This window comes from Thermobia domestica, chromosome 11 (genome assembly GCF_964235325.1).
Source record: "Thermobia domestica chromosome 11, izTheDome1.hap1.1, whole genome shotgun sequence".
Lineage (NCBI taxonomy): Eukaryota > Metazoa > Arthropoda > Insecta > Zygentoma > Lepismatidae > Thermobia > Thermobia domestica.
The window spans coordinates 231982243-232002631 of NC_137464.1; the positions used below are offsets into that span (position 1 = coordinate 231982243).

At 34.7% G+C, this 20389-nt stretch overlaps 1 protein-coding gene across 1 annotated transcript in view; it reads right to left on the bottom strand.

Annotated features, from left to right (window-relative positions):
• The window catches only part of LOC145663770 (innexin inx3-like), a 12715-nt gene extending 7446 nt beyond the window's left edge, over positions 1-5269 (bottom strand). The window contains exon 1 of the mRNA XM_081729858.1: positions 5133-5269. The gene's annotated coding sequence lies outside the window, so the exon portion shown is untranslated. The remainder of the gene's footprint in view (positions 1-5132) is intronic.
• Between the last annotated feature and the right edge of the window lie 15120 nt (positions 5270-20389).

Sequence of the window (20389 nt, forward strand, 5' to 3'; positions counted from 1 at the left end):
CGGCTAAGTAAGTGTGTGATGGAGAACATCGGGTCCGTGAGATTTCTCGGGGTATTCCCGTTTCCTCACACTTCCTCATTCCATTAATTCTTCCATTATCATTCACTTGCTTTGAGATGCTGGGACTAAAAATAAACGAGAAGAACATGAAGCAGTGCTGAATAAAAATAAGCGATTGGGACGTTGTCTAAGAAGAAATTGCATTCTAAGAATATCGTAGTAGATATGGGAAGGTAAAAGACGGAGAGTAGAAATTACAATTGGAAAAGTTTCTAAGACGAGAAGAAATGATTAACTGAAGACAATAGTGGCTTTAAAACCTTTCAAATAGTGACAACTCATATACCAGTACGAGAAGATAATAGTAATAATAATAATAATAATAATAATAATAATAATAATAATAATAATAATAATAATAATAATAATAATAATAATTATTATTATTATTATTATTATTATTATTATTATTATTATTTATTATTATTATTATTATTATTATTATTATTATTATTATTGTCATCCATCTCTTCTGTTAACCCTGCTTGCTGGTGTAGTCACTAGCGCGTGCACCTTTAGTGCTGCCCTGGTTTGATTCCCTATGGGAAAACCTAGAAACTTGAATACATTATAGTGGTAAACATTACACCTTAAATTGTAGCTCCACTTCTCATATATCTCAGTATTGAAAAAAAAATATATAAACATCAACCAATCAGCCGTAAGTAAAGTGTTATACTCGTGTATTACTTAACAAGGATGTATCTGCAGCGTTGTCGGTAGTGTAAATGCAACATCGTTGTTATGAGGGACGATGTAAGTTTTAAGGTAAAATCCGTACCATTACATGGAATTTAATCCCAGGAGTCCTACCCCTGATATAAATAACCTCATCACGGTCAACTTCAATCTTATTCAATATGTGAAATTAAAAGGGAGGAGGCTACGTGAGTTTCAGAAACATGTGAATCTGACAGTAGACGATGTGACGTGAAGTTGAGACGCAATAGAATGTTTCTAGTTGAGATTGAGTGGGTTTTCCTACTCTCCTAAAGGTTTGAACTTATGATTCGTCATAAACACTAGGAATGCAATGTATATACCCGATTGCAATGAAATGAGCTGAGCGAGCTTAAACTACGTAATCAAGAAGCGTTTTCGGTGATTATTCCTCGATGGTACATCGGATTTTTGATTCGACCTATGTTGTCACTCAGCACGACATACTCTATCAGCGTGCTAAGTTTTTGGTTGAGATCGGCTAAACGGTCTAGGAGGAGTTCGCGGACAACCAAACGGCTAAACCGAGTATAAGAGCTTCGCTTCGCTCAGCTCAATAACAAAATGCAATAGCTAAGATGCTTACTCCCATTTTATAAAGCCCCGGTCAAAAAGAATTTAACTTAAACTGTGGTATTTTCTCAAGTAATTCTCAAGTTAATTTAAGTCACTTGTTTGAAATTTAGCGTCCCTTCAGCATCGCGACTACATGAGACGTCTACCTACAGTTTAAAGTGGAATCCTAACCGCCGTTCGAATTTCAAGGTTCTCCCCCCATCGAGATTCGAACCCGAAACCCTGTTCGTAAAAGCCGTGCACGCTACCAACTAGGCCAGAGGGGAAGGCAACAAGATACTCTTGTTTATAGTCACTCAGACCCTCAAATACGAAGAACTGTTTACTCAATAAATACTTTTCATAAAAGTATGAATGAATCTACAATAAATTACTCATGCATATGGCAACGTGTAGCCAAGTTCTTAACGCAAGAATTTTCTTTGAATTTCAATTCTATTTCCTTCTGGGATCATATAAAGTTTTGAGCATATCTTATGTATGTCTCGTCTCGAATCAACGGTAACTCAGTCCAAATAACAAACTTTAAACTTCACACGGAGAAACAAACACTAACTAACTTCTTCAAGAAATTTAATATAATATCGTCGTATAGTAGAAAACTGGAAATGCTTGTGTTAAGAGGACCACTTTGTTATTATCGTAATAAAATCGAACTGGTAAAGTAATCCTAAAGTTTTGTGTAATTTATGAGAACGATCGCTGCACAAGTACAAACAATAGCCTTTCTTCAGGAATCTTGATTCGATTGCCAGAGAGAAAGAAAAAGAGACAAGTTTTGGATTTATCCCTAAATTTCATATAATCGAAATAGATAAACGCGGTTTAAATATAGAAAAGGTACTACTGTCACAGTTAGAAGTACTTATGTTAAAACTATGAATCTGTTCAACGGGTAAATGTTTCACGGTTGAAATTCACGTATCAGTGCACTGGCGCAAATCCCAGGAGGATGAGAGGGACATGTCCTCTCCAATCTTGGAACTGGAGGGGACTGTCCCCCCAATAATCCGATTTGAAATGTTTTTTTAGGGGGGGAATGTGATGATTTGTGTCCGATTGACACAAAGGAAAGTGAGATGAAATTGATGCCCCCCCCCCCCCAGAATAAACCTCAAATCTTCCCGCCTCCCAATGTTGAAGACAACTCTGCTTCCTGATCCTTCACAGGATTGTTTTTCAACTTCACAAATATTTTGACCATCGCTTAACAAAAAAAAAAAAAAGGAAAGAAAAAGAAAGAAAGAAAGAAAGAAAGAAAAGAAAAGAAAAAGAAACGGTCTTACTCCCCCCCCCCCCATGTTGTAGACAGATTTGCGCCGCTGATCAGTGGAAGCTGTTTATGGATTGAACACCATTTAATGATACAAAATCTATAGCAAAACAAACTTCAATGGGATAACTTCTATCTGAATGACAACATCATTTGCACCAAAATCATTGTCATGAAAAGTCAAAAAAAAAATCACTTCAGCTTTTATTGCGTACACTATATAATTACACCACCTTACTTTGTTTCATTTATTACAATCATAATGATTACAAAATCTAATTAGAATTCTGTCAATATCAGTGAATTTGATAGTAGTAGCCGCTAAGGTTACCGTATTTCTTCAAGTTTCACTTACTGAGTGATTATTCAAATGAATTATTCAAATAATTCATATCGATATTAGAGAGGAAAAGTACGACCAGTAATTTTGTCATTGTGAAAGAATTAAAATAACCTTATTCTTGAAATTCTATTAAAACTATTCCATCAATCTAATATAAGCTACCAATCTAACATTTGTCGAACATATTTTGAACTATTTCTACAAGAATGCTGCTGGCAAAAAGAATAACATTTGTGTTATTTGCCATATTTTAAATAATAATTTTAAGAGAGATATTTTTTTAAAAAAAGCAGAAATAATTAAAGTTTTCTTCACTCTTTCCATTCAAGGCTTCACTTTATCTCAGTGTTCTTTGGTGGGCGGAGTGGTTCGATCACCGGCTAAGTAACCTTATGGTGGACAAAGTCATGTCCGTGGGTTTTCGTGGGATTCTCCCGTTTCCTCCCACATTCTCATTCAACTAATTTTTTTACATCATCGTTCATTGACCTTAATCACACGTCTCATTTCGCCTAAATAACATAAACGGAGGACGATAAACTCATTTAATTTAATTTCTGTGTAATCCAAATCATAGTTAATTAATCAATACTTCGACAAACCCTGCTCCCGCCAAGTGAACTTTGTGATGGACAAACACCGTGTGCGTGGGTTTTCTCGGGGTTCTCCCGTTTCCTCCCACTTTCTTCATTCCACCATTTCATTCATTACTCATCATCACCGTCTCCTTTAGCCTAACCGGCATAACCTTGGGACGTATATAAAACTCAAAATTTCATTTCATTTCATTTCAATACTTCGAAAGGAAGTAAATAAAGTATGAAATAATACATATATTAGTAACACATATACTAGTTTCTAAGTTACTATATGTGTTTTTTTGTCAACGTTATAAGTCTTTGGTTTTCTCTGAAAGAATACAAATTTCGGTGTTAGCGCATCATCGTGAGGCACTTGCAAAATTATTAAAATTAAGAAGTAACAGTAACCGGTTTCGAAAGGAAAAAAAAAACATTTATCGCATATAAACTTACTATGAGGCATCTGGACAGACATAGCCTATCTTGGAATATTACTACGTATCTTTTCTTCTCAGTCTGCAAGGATTTTGAAAAAGAATTTAGTGTTGTGGAAAATATTTAAATTATGCTTTCAGGAAAAAAAAGAAGTTTGAACCAGGATACAATTTATGCAGTTTTTGTACTTGTCTAAGTTCAAAATACTTTTAAATATTGGATGGTGGAATAGTGGTTCAGTAGTGAAGGGTTTACCTCTCACGCGACCGTCGCGGGTTCAATGAAAGGTCACATTTTGTGGTGGAAACATTGTGTTTGTGGGTTTTCTCTTGCTTACTCCCACATAGTCATTCCACTAATCATCCGTATTTATCAGTTTACAAGGCATAAACGTGAAACAGAAAACTGGAAAGTTCGTTTCAGTTTCATTTAACATATGAAATTCAACTTAAAAAAAAAAAAACAGAGAGATGAAAGTATCTTTCTGTTGTCCTTTCATTACCTGCAATGGAACTTCTATTTTAATAAATAAAGTGGAAAAAAAGGATCCACACACATACTATCAGTATTTCAAATAACATATCTGTTAGTGTACTGAATATAAACTTCCTTAATGAAAATCAATTTCCTACTATAACTAAAAACTATGGATCCAACACTAATATAGGCCATTTTCGACCATTTATATATATATATATCCCCGGTGCCCGTCCCCTAAGTTGCACTGTGAAAGTGAAATAATAAAAATCATCCCAAGTGTGAATTTTGTCTATGTTGAAAATTTGATCGAGATCGGTTCAAGAGTTATTAAGTCAGAAACATAACCGCTTTCATATTTATTTATATAGATAGTTAGAATATAGAATAGACATTTCATTTTCCTACAAACTAGAGGAAGTTGAGAACAATGGAATGATGTACTAATCAAGCTATGGACATTCAAGATCAGGAGATAGGTTTCCAGTGACACCATTTCTGGCTTTGTTGACCAGATATCGCAACATCGTACTTCTAATAATGTCACAATTGCCTTACGATGATAGAAAAGCACAAATAAGTTTCTTAACACCCGAAAGTAATCAAACACTCTACGAGAGTTACGCAGACTCAGAATAGACAAAACCTGAAAATTTATAAAACTCACCTGTCTTCCTGTTATTTTCCACCTCCTGAATGTTCTTCGGAGTCGTTGTAGCCACCGAATTTCTCTTTCTAACGCTAATGTTCGAATGCGACGTTTCCAAGCCTACTTGCTGATACGTAGCTTACAGTAGCCTTTGTACTACCGAAGTTGTTGACGTAATTTTCTTCTTACGCGATTTATATTTTTGTTTTTTAAGGGTCAACTGATTGACAGAAGTTCGGAAAGAATGTAATATGATTATGTTTGCAAACTAGAAAATTTCTTTAAAAAAAAAAACTTTAACATAATATTATTTCGGAACTCTTTCCTGCAATGACGTACGTATGGTAGATAGTAACTAGCCAATCAGAAGCAGTTAACACTGTTTATTAATGCGCTGAGAAAGTAGTCCCGTCACGTGGCAACCTCTCATGCAATAACAGCTAAGTGACTTCTGTATTTTTGTTTTCCACTTGCATTTTGCATTTTCCTATTTTCACTTTAACATTTAGCAATATAAATTATAAATAATAATATTAGTATAATTATTCCTTACTAATGTTTAAAATTTGTCTTGAATGAAATACAATATTTGGGTAATCCAACAACGCAAACAAACAGACTACATTTACTTGCACATAAGTTAAGCCACAAGTACCGGGAAAACCTACGTAAGCACAGTATCACATACAGGAAGTTAATACACAAACCCACCTGCATGAAGAGCTCCTTCGTGGCTAAGCGGTTAGCGTACGCGTCTTTGGTGTGGAAGACAAGGGTTTGATTCTCGGCGGGGGCTCATGTGGTTCAGATACCATGTTAATCACTAGGTCCCGTCTCATATAGCCTCGCTGCTGAAGGGGACGTTAAACTCAATATCAACTCATCAATTCCACTTGAACACAAGCCTCTATCATAGCTTGGTAACTGAAAAGTAAAACAAGGGCTAGTGAGTTGATCCTGCAAACTGGTTCTCTTGGGAGCTAGCTAGTTGTGAGGAACGGCCTATTCTGTGAGGTTGATCACAGTTAAAGCAAGCATAATAATATTATTGATATAGCAAACAACAATGAGTAATTACGGACTTTTTGCCAAGTGTGCATTTTGACTTTTCTCGCCTTCTGCTGATAGCGAAATTCTTCACCAGTGCTGCTGTGCGTGATAAGACAGTGAATCACAACTAGAGGAAAGAAAGGAGCTTGAGAGCCTTGAGTGGACTAGCCATTCATCCTATTTTATTTTACTTCACAACCATCGGCGCAAATCTGTCTTCAACATTGGGGGTAAGACCATTCCCAGATATATATCTATATCTATCTATCTATCTATCTATCTATCTATCTATCTATCTATCTATCTATCTATCTATCTATCTATCTATCTATCTATCTATATCTATCTATCTATCTATCTATATATCTATCTATATCTATCTATCTATCTATCTATCTATCTATCTATATATATATATATATATATATATATATATATATATATATATATATATATATATATATATATATATATATATAAGCACTGCTTAAAATATTTATGAAGTTGAAAAACAATGCTGTGGAGGATCAGGGGAGGGGAATCGTCATCAGTGGCATATTTAGGGGGCTATCGGGCTCAAGCTCCCCCGAAATAAATTTGTTAATTTTTCGCATTCCACGTATAACAATAATTCTTCTTACCATTTCTAAGAATGTCATTGACTTTCCTTTTCTTATGCTTTTTTTTTTTTCAGAAATAATATTGTATTTGTTACATTTCATTCCATGTAAGAACTACGTCCTTTTGTTCTTTCTTTTGTCCTTTCTACTTTTCTTTTTCTTTTTCTCGATGCTACTTTCTTTCGTTTCGCCTATCCTACTTTATCGACCGTTGTCAGTTGTGATTCAAGTCGGCCGTCATCTGTAACACCAAAATTAAGAGTAGTTGATAAGGGAAACAGGTGTTCCACACCAACTTGCGCGGATATCAACATGATGGGACTTTAGTTATTATAACAAAGGAAAAATTATATCGTTTAGTTATTTTTAAAAGAAGAAAATGTTTGAATTAAAGAAAATCAAAACGGGGGAATAATTAGCCCGGGAAATTAGGAAGGCCAAGATCATGCTTCCTTTTTCTTGATAGAATAAAGAGTTAGATTCACTTCTAAATTTTTGTATCATATCATATAGGATTTATCGGTTTGCAATTTTTACAATTATAAATTCAGTTTATGCATAAATCAAAATATATTTAATTCTCAAACTCAGGTGGGCAATTACTCACTTCCTTTCCTGTGTTGGGCTAGCCCCTCGAAACAAAATCCTACATACGCCATTGGTTGTCGTCAACATTGGGAAATGGGCAGATTTGAGGCTTATTCTAGAGAAGGGAGATGAAACTCATATTACGGTAGATGAATCTGATTTCTGAGGTGAACCTGTTGTAGAGTATATTATATATTAGGCGATGTAGATGAAGTAGTAGTACATACCAGTATTACAAAACACTGCCGTGAACACATTCTGAAATCTGAATACATGCATATATATATTTGGTATGTTTCTAATTAGGTATCCACAAAGATCCACGTTAAAATTGTTTTATAATACTATAATAATATAAATAATGACTTCCCCAAAACTATGAAGAAAGAATATCAATTATGTATGACGCAACAATACTCTTATTTGAGCAAAATAATTATAATCTTAATAGCATTTCAAGAATCGTTACAGAAATCTGACGCATGTCAAATACTCTTTAGTAAACAGATGTAACCTTAAGATTATGGAGAAAATATTCCAGCAATTAAATTCTTTTCACTGCTTACGAAGCATCCTCTCTCAAAAGAAAAATTGGGACACGCGAAAATACGTAGGTACAAACCACGGTTCGACCAGGGATGCATTAAACTAACAGAGAAGAGAAAACAGGCAAAATTACGTTGGCTACAAAATCCGAATGAAATAACTATACAAAATTTCGTAGACATCAGGCGGGAAACTTCCAAAACTTTTAAAACAAAGAAACGCGAGTTTTGAAAGCTAAAATTAAGTAACTTGAAGATAATAGTAAAACTAAAAACATTCGGGACATGTATAAAGGGATCAACGAATCAATCTCGTACTTATATTAAAGAAAGCTGGCGGAACAGTTCTCGCTATACAGATAGCACTTTACGTAGATAGAAAGATTTCTTTTTTGAGGACAATATTAAGATGGATCTCGCAGAGATAGGAATACAAAGTAGAAACTGGATGCAATTAGCTAAGGATAGAAGTCAGTGGAGAACTTTTGTGAACGCGGCATTGAACCTCCGAGTTCCATAGGCCATAGAGTTAGTTTTTTAGTTAGAAAGATTTCTTTGACGATTTGCTTAACACGCAGCCAAAAACTAATGTGCGTGAAGATACACATCGCAGAACCGTATATTCCAGAACCCAACCAAATAGAAGTAGAAATCGCTATAAAGAAATAATGAAAGAAACATAAATCTCCGGGTGTAGACGAAATTCCAGCTGAGTTAATTTTAGCTGGAGGCGAAAAATTGTGGAACAAGATACACAAACTCATTCCCCTTATCTGGAACAAGGAAGAATTGCCACAAAAGTGGAAAGAGTCAATCATTGTTCCAATTCACAAGAAAGGCGACAAAACTGACTGTAATAATTATGAGGCATCTCTCTTCTGTCAACATCCTATAAAATCCTTTCAAATATTCTATTAGCAAGATTGACCCTATACGCAGATGAAATTATTGGAGATTATCAGTGCGGATTTAGACGGAATCGATCAATTATCGACCAAATATTTACCATTCGCCAAATATTCGAAAAAAAAGTGGGAATACAATACTCCGGTACATCAACTATTTATTGATTTTAGAAAGGCTTACGACTCGGTTAGGAGAGAAACATTATACAACGTTCTTACAGAACTTGGAATACCGAGAAAGCTTATTAAATTAATTAAGATATGTTTAAATGAATCCCAAAGTAAAGTCCGGGTAGGGAAATTTTTGTTTACGAGCTTTCACGTCGAGAATGGCATGAAACAAGAAGATGCGTTGTCGCTACTATTATTCAACTTTGTCTGGAATACGCCATAAGGAAAATCAAAGATAACAACCAGGGCCTAGAGTTGAACGGTGTTCACCAGGTTATGTCGTACGCTGATTATGTAAATTTAATAGGGGATGACAGGAGAACAATAGAAAGAAATGCAGAGGCCTTATTAAACGCTTGCAGGGACATGGGTTTAGAAGTAAATGTAGAGAAAACTAAATATATGGAAATGCGTCGGGACCGTAATACGGCAAATTATGAATGCGTTAAAATCTTAAATAATACTTTTGATAAAGTGGATACTTTCAAATATCTATAATCAATACTAACAAATGAAAATCATATTCAAGAAGAAATTTAATGTCGACTAAAAGCATGAAATTGGTGTTATTATTCCGTTCAAAGTCTCTTGTTATCGCGAATTCTGTCGAGGAATTTGAAGCTTAAAATATATAGAACGATAATCGTGCCTGTTGTTCTGTATGGTTGCAAAACATGGTCTCTTAGTCTGAGGGAAGAACATAGACTGAAAGTATTTGAGAACAAGATCCTGAGACGAATATTCGGACTCAAGAGGAACGGAAATGGGGAATGGCGGAAACTTCATAACGAGGAACTACATAGTTTATACGGTTTACCCAACATTGTTAGGGTCGTCAAGTCTAGGAGGCTTAGGTGGGCAGGTCATGTAGCTAGAATGGAAGAAAGTAGAAACGCTTTTAAAGTCTTGCCTGGAAGACCAATCGGAAAACGACCATTAGGAAGACCAAGGCGTAGACGGGAGGACAATATTAAGATGGATTTCGCACAAATAGGAATCCAAAGTAGAAACTGGATCCAGTTGGCTAAGGATAAAAGTAAATGAAGAGCTTTTCTGAACGCGGCATTGAACCTCCGGGTTTCATAGGCCATAGAGTTAGTTAGCTTACGGAGCATGAGTAGATGCCTAGGTTGATACTACAAATAGATGAAATGCGCATTTATTGAAAAGATGGGTTCTACTGACATTGGGTAGTCTATATACTCTTCGTATGCTAGGGCTTAGGGGAGAGGAGGAGACAAGATTTCACATGAGGTTACGTCACGCACACTCGCATACCTTCACTTTCATTAAAAATGGAAAAGCCAAGAGAAACCAATTTCATCTCACTTTCTTTTATGGCAGTCGCACACAAATCATCACACTTATCCCAAAAAGCACTTTTCACGTCAGATTATTGGGGGGACAGTCCCCCCGTCCAAGATTGGAGGGGACATGTCAACCTCGTCCCCACGGGATTAGCACCAGTGTTCACAACAACGAATTTCCAGTTGAATTTGTGAACAAAACACCTCCTAGAGTATGACGTCATTCCTTAATACCTTGACCCCCTTCTGCTCAAAAACACAAAACGCGCTTTGTCGTGTGTTATGGTATGCTAAAAGAGTAACTATTCCCAAAACTTCAGATTTTTTATTCAGGTCCATTGGAGATATTGGTCAGTGAAACATGTAAAGTTGGCATAATTCCCCAACTTTACGATATTTTTTCAGGTCTTTGGGAGAAGCTACAGGTCTGCAATTTTTTTTAGTATAAACGTATGACCCCGGACTATATGCACACACAAATTCAGACCTCTACGTCAGTTGCTTCCTATTACTAAACATGTCTTCAATGTCCAAAAATATTGCTACTGCAGGCCCTGATTTCACCCCTTTCATGGAGTTTTAGGCAAAAATGTTAAGAGGACAAAGTTCTAGCTCAGTACACGTTGGACACGCACAGCAATTTACAATATGCTAGGACAAGCTGAGATATTCAAAACAGTGTAAAACCCTGAAATCGAGAAAACGCAAAATGGTGGCAGAAGCTGCGTCCCTACGAGATTTTTTTAAATAATTAATCGTGGTTTTGAAGTACCCTAATATAGTATAAACATTCATGATTTTTTTTTTAGAAAAAAAGAAAGGTCGAGCGTCAATTTTTCTTTTTTCTCGATCACTTAACATGGATTGTCCCTATATAAAAATAAATAAAACTTAACTCTTGAACCACCCAAACGATCTCGATCAAATTTTCCATATAGATGAGGTTCGGGTCTGGAATGGTATTTATCTATTCATTTTGATGATAGAACTTAGGGGAAGGAGAGGGAGGAGTTCAAAAATAAATAAAACTTAATAACTCTTGAACCAAATGATCAATCTCGATCAAATTTTTAACATAGATGAGGTTCGGGTCTGAGATGTTTTTTTTTTTTTTATATCATTTCACTTTGATTGGGATACTTAGATTGGGATTGGGATTGGTAGAACTTAGGGGATTGGGATAGGCAGGAGAGAAATATAAAAATAAATAAAAATTAATAACTCTTGAACCACCGGACTGATCTCGATCAAATTTACAACCTAGATGAAGTTTGAACCTGAGATGGTTTTTGTCATATCGCCTTGACGGTGTAAAAAATGAAATGAAATCTTCAGTTTTACGTCTCACGGTTATGCTGGTTAGGCTAAAGGAGACGCTGATGATGAGAAATGAATCAAATGGTGAAATAAAGAAAGTGGGAGGAAACGGGAGAACCCCAAGAAAACCCACGAGCACGGTGTTTGTCCACTACAAAGTCCACATGGCGCAAGCTGGGGCCTTGACTGTAACGTAAAGGTGGGGTAAGGGAGAGAAATTTAAAAATGATGAAAAATGACTGATATTAGTGTCGAATCCATAGATTTCAGGGTCTCTGAAATGAACAGTGACACTTCTGATGTCGTTTAAATCCGAATTCAGCCCCGCAACTTATGAAGGGGAGGGTATATATATATATATATATATATATATATATATATATATATATATATATATATATATATATATATATATATATATATATATATATATATATATATATATATATATATATAATGACCAATTCATCAGTGTGGAATTCATAGTTTTTGGGGTCGTTGAGATGAACAGTGACACTTCCGACGCCGTTTCGCGCAACATGGGGAGGGCAGGGATATATAAGAATCATCGAAAATGACCGATATCAGAGAGCGATTTAGTAATAGTAAAAAGTAACTGACTAACGGATCATATTACTGTTTTTTCTTAATTTAACCCAGCGAAGCGGGTAATTGATGCATACATACATGTGTGTGTGTGTGTGTGTGTGTGAAAGTGACTGTTTGTTGCGATTTAATAACCCTTGTACCATCTCACCGATCTCCATCAAACTTTCAACATAGCCTAGGAGGGTTTTTGCCTAGGATGATTTTTGTCATTTCATTTTGACGGTACAACGTAGAGGAAAGGGGATAGGGAAACATATATATACATAAATAAAACTTCACAACTCTTTAACTACGCCACCAATATGGACCAAATTTGCCACATAGATGAAGTTCGGACCTGGGATGCTTTTTATCATTTCACTTTGAGTGTAACTTAGGGAAGGGGAGGAGGAGATATTTAGAAAATGATCGAAAATGACCAATATTAATTGTCGGGGTCGCTGACACTTCCGATGCCGGTTCAATCGAAATTGAGCTCCACAGCTTGGAGGAGGGGAGGAAGTAGATATATATAGACTACAAATGAACTAAAATAACCGAATTAGTATCGGATCCATAGTTTTCGGGGTCGCTGAGATAAACAGTGACACTTCCGATGCAGTTTAAATCTATCTTCAGCCCTTTATGTTCAAAATGAAACGTAATCTCCTAGTGTGAAGAATGGGTATTCTGCTAGTTTGAATATGTTAGCTATCTCACCAAATAACTTCATACGTTACCCATGTCCTAATTGAAGTAAACATAGCAACCTCTTTTGGAACATTTAGAGAACTTCAAGTTTTGAGATAAAGTAGTGGTGGTGATCGAGAGGTTGAAATTAAATGTAACTGAGAAGAAAGAAAGCTGTTAAAAACTCTGCTTTTGTATTCTTTGCCAACATTTCCTACTACTGCTTCTAAAATTTCTACGACTTAGACATTCAAACCCTCATCAACCATTTAATACTAAAATATGTTAAAAAAAAAAAAAACTCTCATGACTAATCGTATCTTATGACGATACGAGCTACAGATCAATATTAATCTCAACTAGGAAATCTAACCAGTGAAATCAATGCAATAAAGCAAGCTACATATTGGGCAATACGGAAGGCCTTCAAAATATAGCGTAACAAAGTTCGAAATTTCCTTTCCTGCTTTGAATTTAAACTTTTTGAACTGATTTAAAATTAACTACCAAAGAGCTCATGGTTGAGTGATGTTTTACACAAGATTTCAACGGAGCATTCAGCTTTGACTTAGCTAATGTTGTGCTCAGTGTTCGAAGTGAAAAAAACACACACACGCACAGAGGCGGTATGTTTTACTCCGATTTTGACTTGACATACTGGCTACCTAAATGTTGAAATGCAGTGAGGGTATGTTGCCTAAAAGATTGCATTTCTATGCACACTCATGTCCAAAATGATTGTCGCACATCTACAACTGTCTTCTTGTAAGAATATAATTTGATAACGATTTTGCAGGGTACTTTTAATACTGATACTATGTGTATAATCGGGAAATGTATATTTGTGGTAAACTTCATAGGAAAAGAATTATAAGCACGAAAATTAGAATGAATAAAACAAAATGTTGCTAAATGGACAAGAAAGTTTTATTTTCGCTTTATTGTTCTTATTTACTCTTCTTTTGACATGAAATTTGCCACATACATGTCTTTGCCAATTATACACATACTAACATTATAAGAAATACTGGGCGAATTCGTTATCAAATTATTTTCCTACAAAAAAATATTTATAGACATGCGACAATAATTTTGGACATGAGTGTACATAATGATTGAAAACCATTGGATAGCTTCTTTGTAGTAACGCGGAGAAAGGGGGCATGGAAAGACTTTGATCCCCTCCAACTTTCTGAAAAAAAAATATTTCCTTATGTTGTATTATAGAGAATTATACACGAAAATGCTCAAAAACCGAATGAGGATATTAGCAATTAACTGCGGGAAAACTCCCAGTCTCCCACTCGACTGTGGGGTATTCGAAATACCCGGAAGGTCCGCTCCCACAGCAGACAACTCCAAAACCTGCCCATGCTCAAAACACGGCATTTATATGCATTAAGGCAAGAAGTCATACACATACACGCATACATAACAAAGGAAAAATTCAATATGGCACAACGAAATATAAACTAGGTGACTTGTTTGCAGAGACCTCATTTTAAGAACAAAAGGTAGGAAAAAGGTAAGAAAAATGTCAGTATTGTCAACTTTTCTACATAAGAAATAAAACGTTTTACATGCAAAGCTGTTCGTCAATTACTGTGTATAAAAATTGATTTATTAAAGGTATTTAGCATCTACTTTCCAGTGACGGTATGTTTTAATCATTGGAAAATCAGAGACGGTCTGCCTTCATCACTGAAAAACCAGAGGCGGTACGGCATACCACCGCATACCGTCTCACTTCGTCCACTGGTTGTGCTTATTTTGTACTGATATTTTGCTCACTAATATATAGATATCCGTTCGTAACTCACAGAGATGTTGAATGGCAATATATCTATCGCTGTGATCAATAACCAAATATGAATACATTTTGAAAGAATATTTTGTGTATTGTCTGTCGAAAGTAGCTTCATCTATTCTCATTTGCTGTAATGTTAACATTTATTTAGGTAAACACGTACGGCAAGTTGAAAAAAAAATGTCACGGACGGAAAAGCTAGAACCATCTTCATAAGTAATAGTAATTGTAATTTCCAAATTTATTATATAACTGCTAAATCGACGTTAAGTCGATCAGTACGTAGTCGTGGGATATTGTAAACTTATTTATTTCGAAAAATTCATAAACCTAGTTTATTTCAGACAATTTCGGGAAATAAGGTTTAAAAAAAAAACTATTTCGTTCCAATTTCATAATTACATTTTCGTAAAGAGCAGTGTAAAATATAGCCTGACCCGTTTGGTTCGAAACACTTCAAAAGAGAGAGCTCCCTCGTGACTACGTGGTTAGTGTAAGAGCGTTTGGCATGGAAGACCCGGGCTCGAATACCGACCGGGGATCATATGGTTGGGATCCCGCTTGAAGCTGTAGGTCCACGTCTCATCCAGCCTTGCTGTTAAATGGGACAATAAACTAAAATCAACTCAACAGTCCAAAAGAGAAAATTTATGCTGAGTGTTTCTTTGTTAATAAAAAAAATTATCGGAAAAATGTTACTGGAGATTCATTTATATTTGAAAAATAAATATTTTCTTAATCCATACAATGTGTCACTCGTCTCAGAAAGATTCAGAGAAAGTTGTTTTATGATTTGTTATTTCTATAATTTAAAACAGGGATGCAAATAACCACTCACCCACTCGCTCTGGCCGAGTTGTTCATCGGTGTGGGCGAATATTTAATATCATACGGAAGGTAAGTAAATGATTTTGTTGCTTATTTGCATCCCTGATTTAAAATATATAATTCATTTCTCTATCTTAAATAATAATAATAATAATAATAATAATAATAATAATAATAATAATAATAATAATAATAATAATAATAATAATAATAATAATAATAATAATAATAATAATTATATATGCTGTTTCCGTATCGAGAGAATTAAATACTTAAGCGGAAATGCGATGTATTGCATGACAAATAAATTCAAGGCCACGGGGAAATGATTGGTTAATAACGCCTGGTTATATATAACGTGGCTCTTTTTCCTTAAGAGAGAATTGCAGAGTTGCCAATTTAGAAATTTTATAGCTAAACAGCAATTTTCGTGTGTAAATGATGTGGTGTAGGTATTAGCTACACAATGTAGTCTTGGACCATTACATATCAATATATTGTCAAGTTCTAGTGATTTTTCTTGGTAGTAGTTAAACTTATTTTCGAATCAATATTTCTATTAGAAAATCATTACTTGAAACGAAATATAGCTTGCCATTTTTAAATCCTTTTCTCTGCACACTACTTAAATTACAACACGAAAATATCTATTCTACTTATATCAATCTCACTAATACACCAAGGTCACACAAGAAATCGAGATTCCGCTGTCTCTTATTTTGCCGTAGTTAATTTTTGCACAATTTGTTTGGAGAGAATGATCAGCTTGAGTTGTGTCTTTTGGTGCTGTACTATATCATTAACGCCTCCAAAATATAACCAGCATTATCGCAAGAATTAGAAACAAAAAAAAATCATTAGATTTTAATACTTCTAGTCAATGTAAGAGCAAAACATACTGAAAATATCAGAAAGAATATTATAGCATATTTTAATTTTGTGCACTAAAGGTAGCAATTATTTTGCTCACTTTATTGTTACTTTGCATATATTAGGTAAGTTTATCCAATTTTAGCTTGATTTCGTGCATCATTAAGCTACACTCTTAAGGCATCTGTTGGCAACATTGGCTGACTCAAATGTTTATTTCATCCATCACCAGGCATGACTAGTCTATCATTTAGCAGCGAAACCTAATTTTCCTCTTACGAACTGCAAATAAGTGTTTTATATTAAGCTAGACCTACCATATATTCAAACAATGCCATTAGTTTTCTTGTAACATGAAGCTTGTGCTTTATATTTTGATATTTTAGTAAAATTAAATCTGCCATATTTTTTCATGAGAATACGGGACACCATCGATCTCCCCCTCCCCCTCTTCAAACTTTCCAACACAATACGTTTTTGGGAAACATTTTCAGTGCATTATTTGAAATGGATACAAAGAAAAAATGAAATGAAATTTTTGAGTTTTACGTCCCACACTTATGTCAGCTAGGCTAAAGGAGACGGTGATTATGAGAAACGAATGAAATGGTGGAATGAAGAAAGTAGAAGGAAACGGGAGAACCCCGAGAAAACCCACGCACACGGTGTTTGTCCACCACAAAGTTCACAACGAACAATCTGTAGTGCAGTATGTCCTCAGGAAACTTTATGCTTCTGGAGAACTCTAATGAGTGTTTTGAATTTAGATGAGAGTTTTTAATCTGGATAAGTTTCAAATTTGAAGATAAAGTGCATTTTTAGGCATTCTTGTTAATACAAAATTGGAATACTTCACTCGTGACGTATTATCAGAAACAGCTCAACTTGTGCACTTAATCAAATATTTTAGATCCCCTTGACTGCCAACGAACAAATGCAACTCAATGCTCAGAGTCTATTTAGTCTATTGGTTTGCTTACTTTGAAATTGGAGACATAGTACAGTTAATAAAGGTTTTAGATCGGGACTAATTAGTAACAAGCTGAATTTTTCGGGAATGTTAGACCATAATATAAGTAGTATTTTCTTAAAAGTCCCCAACCCTCCTCCTCTTACTTTTCTCTCTACCCCCTTAACCCTTTTAGACTTTTTTTTTTTTTTTTTTTTTTTTTTTTTTTTTTTAAGGAAAATGTTGACTTTCAGTTAAGTAGCTACTACTTCGATACTATTAATCCGAGTATAATGGGTTGTACGTCATTCTCTTCAGAATAAAACGTACTTTCAAATGGTATGATGTGCATGTTTCCATGATCTACGGAAAAAATGAAAATTTGGGATAAAATAGAGAACTTTCCCTTCGAAAAATTACCTTTTTTTAAAAAATTTGGTGCACTTTTGAGCAACCCTGGCTACAAGTACCTGAATATGATCTACCTTGCAAAATAGTATGGTCTATATAAGTATAATGTGTGTTCAAAGTTTTAATGCAATATCTAGAATAGTTACAACGAAAAAATATTTCTCAATCATGCTTGACAATACCAAATTTAATATATAAATAAGGAAAAATAGAACATATAGAACAAGACTTTAAATAATAACATGCGTATGTGTTTGTATAGTTCAAAAGAAAAGGATTTTGGGATAGATATGAAAATTTCCCTCCAAAAATTCCTTTGTAGAAATTTGGGGTCCCCTGAAGCGGTACCACATGCAGGTGTCTGAATATAAGCTACCTTGAAAAATACTATTTTCTACAGTGTGTTCGTAAAGTTGCGCAACCCAAAGTTTGATTGAGTATATCTTTTGAACTAAGAACGATAAAGACATGAAACTTGAAACAAATATAAGTGTGTTCTATGTAGATATTTTTGAGATCATGACCAATGTTGGAATTCATAATGTTTTTGTGTAGTGAGTATCGAAAGTATCGAAAGTGTATCGAAAGTATCGAAAGTATCGAAAGTGTAAAATAAAAAAATGTACAAAATGAAGAAAATCAATATTCAATTGCAGAAAACTGATTTCCTGCGGGTGAATCCTTGTTTATATGTGCAGTATGTATCAACATTTATCCATTGGTGCAAAAATGTGAACAAGTTCATGCAGTGTTGCCATGTCAAAAGACTATTTAATGCAAGTCTGTAAAATGGGTGTATTTTGACAGAAACGTGGCCCCTGCCAACACTGTTGTCGTAATATTACTGCCAACAGGTGTGTTTTAGGTTAATTAATAACAAGCAATGAAAATTTGCACATAATTTATAATCTGAATTTTTATGCAGCTATCGGGTATGTATTTTATTATCCCAAATTTTAGCGATAAAAACTCAGATTATTGATTTTGTGCAAATTCTCATTGCTTATCATTAGTTAACTGAAAACACGCATGTTGCAGTAATTTTGTGGAATTCCGCCTCGGAAACAAAATGGATTCCACCTCGTCCATGTAGCGATAAACTTTAGTTGAATAAGAGCTATGAGCTACGAGAAAAAAAAAGTCCAGTTTGCGATCAACCAGTGACAACCAGTTCTTCGAACGAATCTTCTGGAAAGTAGAAATCACTGAACTAGTTCTGGAATTTACATTTTCGTAAATAATTATAACTAACGCAGAGAAACATGAACAAAATCTTAACTGACGTCTACTGTGGTGCAAATACTCAACAACAACAACAACAACAACAACAACAACAACAACAACAACAACATAATAATAATAATAATAATAATAATAATAATAATAATAATAATAATAATAATAATAATAATAATAATAATAATAATAATAATAATAATAATAAAATAATACATTTAGGAAGGGGGTAAATGGAATGTGACGGACGTAGACGGAAAAGGAAAAGTTTCTGTAGAACCGTTGTATAGACAGAAACCATTTGGTGTTCTTTTTTCTTTTCTTTTCTTTTTCTTTTTTCTTTTTCTTTTTCTTTTCTTTTCTTTTTTTTTTTTTGCATTTTTCTAGTTTGATGCTCGGAAAATACAATTTTAATACATTTGCACAAATTTCGAAATTCACATTTTGAAAACTAAGGCGGAGAAAAACATTGTTCTTAGATACTTCGTAAGGAAACATCAAGAATTTAACCCGCAACTGGTGTAGTGAAATTTTAGTGCATAATTAGTGAGGTGTTAGTGTGAGGTCCCTGGGGCACCTTATTAATCATTAAAAATAAAATGGAGCACAATTACTTTTGAAAGAGAAGCTTGTTTTAATTATACATTGTAGCTATAGGACATAACGCACTATAGATATTAAAAAGAAATATAGCAATATGCATGGATATAACATGCTCAAACCAGTCTGGTATAAGTTTCCTAATGTAAATAAAGATATCTTTATATATGGCGACCCTGACACTGATATGGAAATTATAATAAACGAACTTCTCAAAACTATTGTCAATGGAAGGCAAGGCATTTACAAATGTGTGAAATTTTTGAAGTATATATTAGTTTCGCCAATTTTGCAAAGGTTTGTTCTACCTTACTTTTCACTGCATCACTGTCACTTTCTGACATGAAACATGTAATTAACTTTTTTTCTGTAAATTCAGAATTATATACATGCACACTAGATGGGCCAGGTTTGTCAACCATATTGTACGAGAAAAAGTTAATATTTTTTTTTCAAAATGTATAAAATGTGAACACTGCCGAGCTCCTTCGTGGCTAAGCGGTTAGCGTACGCGCCTTTGGCGTCGGAGACCTGGGTTCGATTCCCGACAAGAGCTCATATGGTTCGGATACCACGTTGATCAGTAAGTCCCGTCTCATATAGCCTCGCTGCTCAAGGGGACGTTAAAACTCAAAATCAACTCAACTCATGGACACTCTCCTCACACAAAATAGTAACACAATTAGTGAAGTATGGTCCCTGGGACTCCACTAACTGCAAGGAAACGTAACAGTGACGCTTAGACATCCGAACTCTACACCTACTTATAGCCAATTGCGAGCGAGAAAGATAC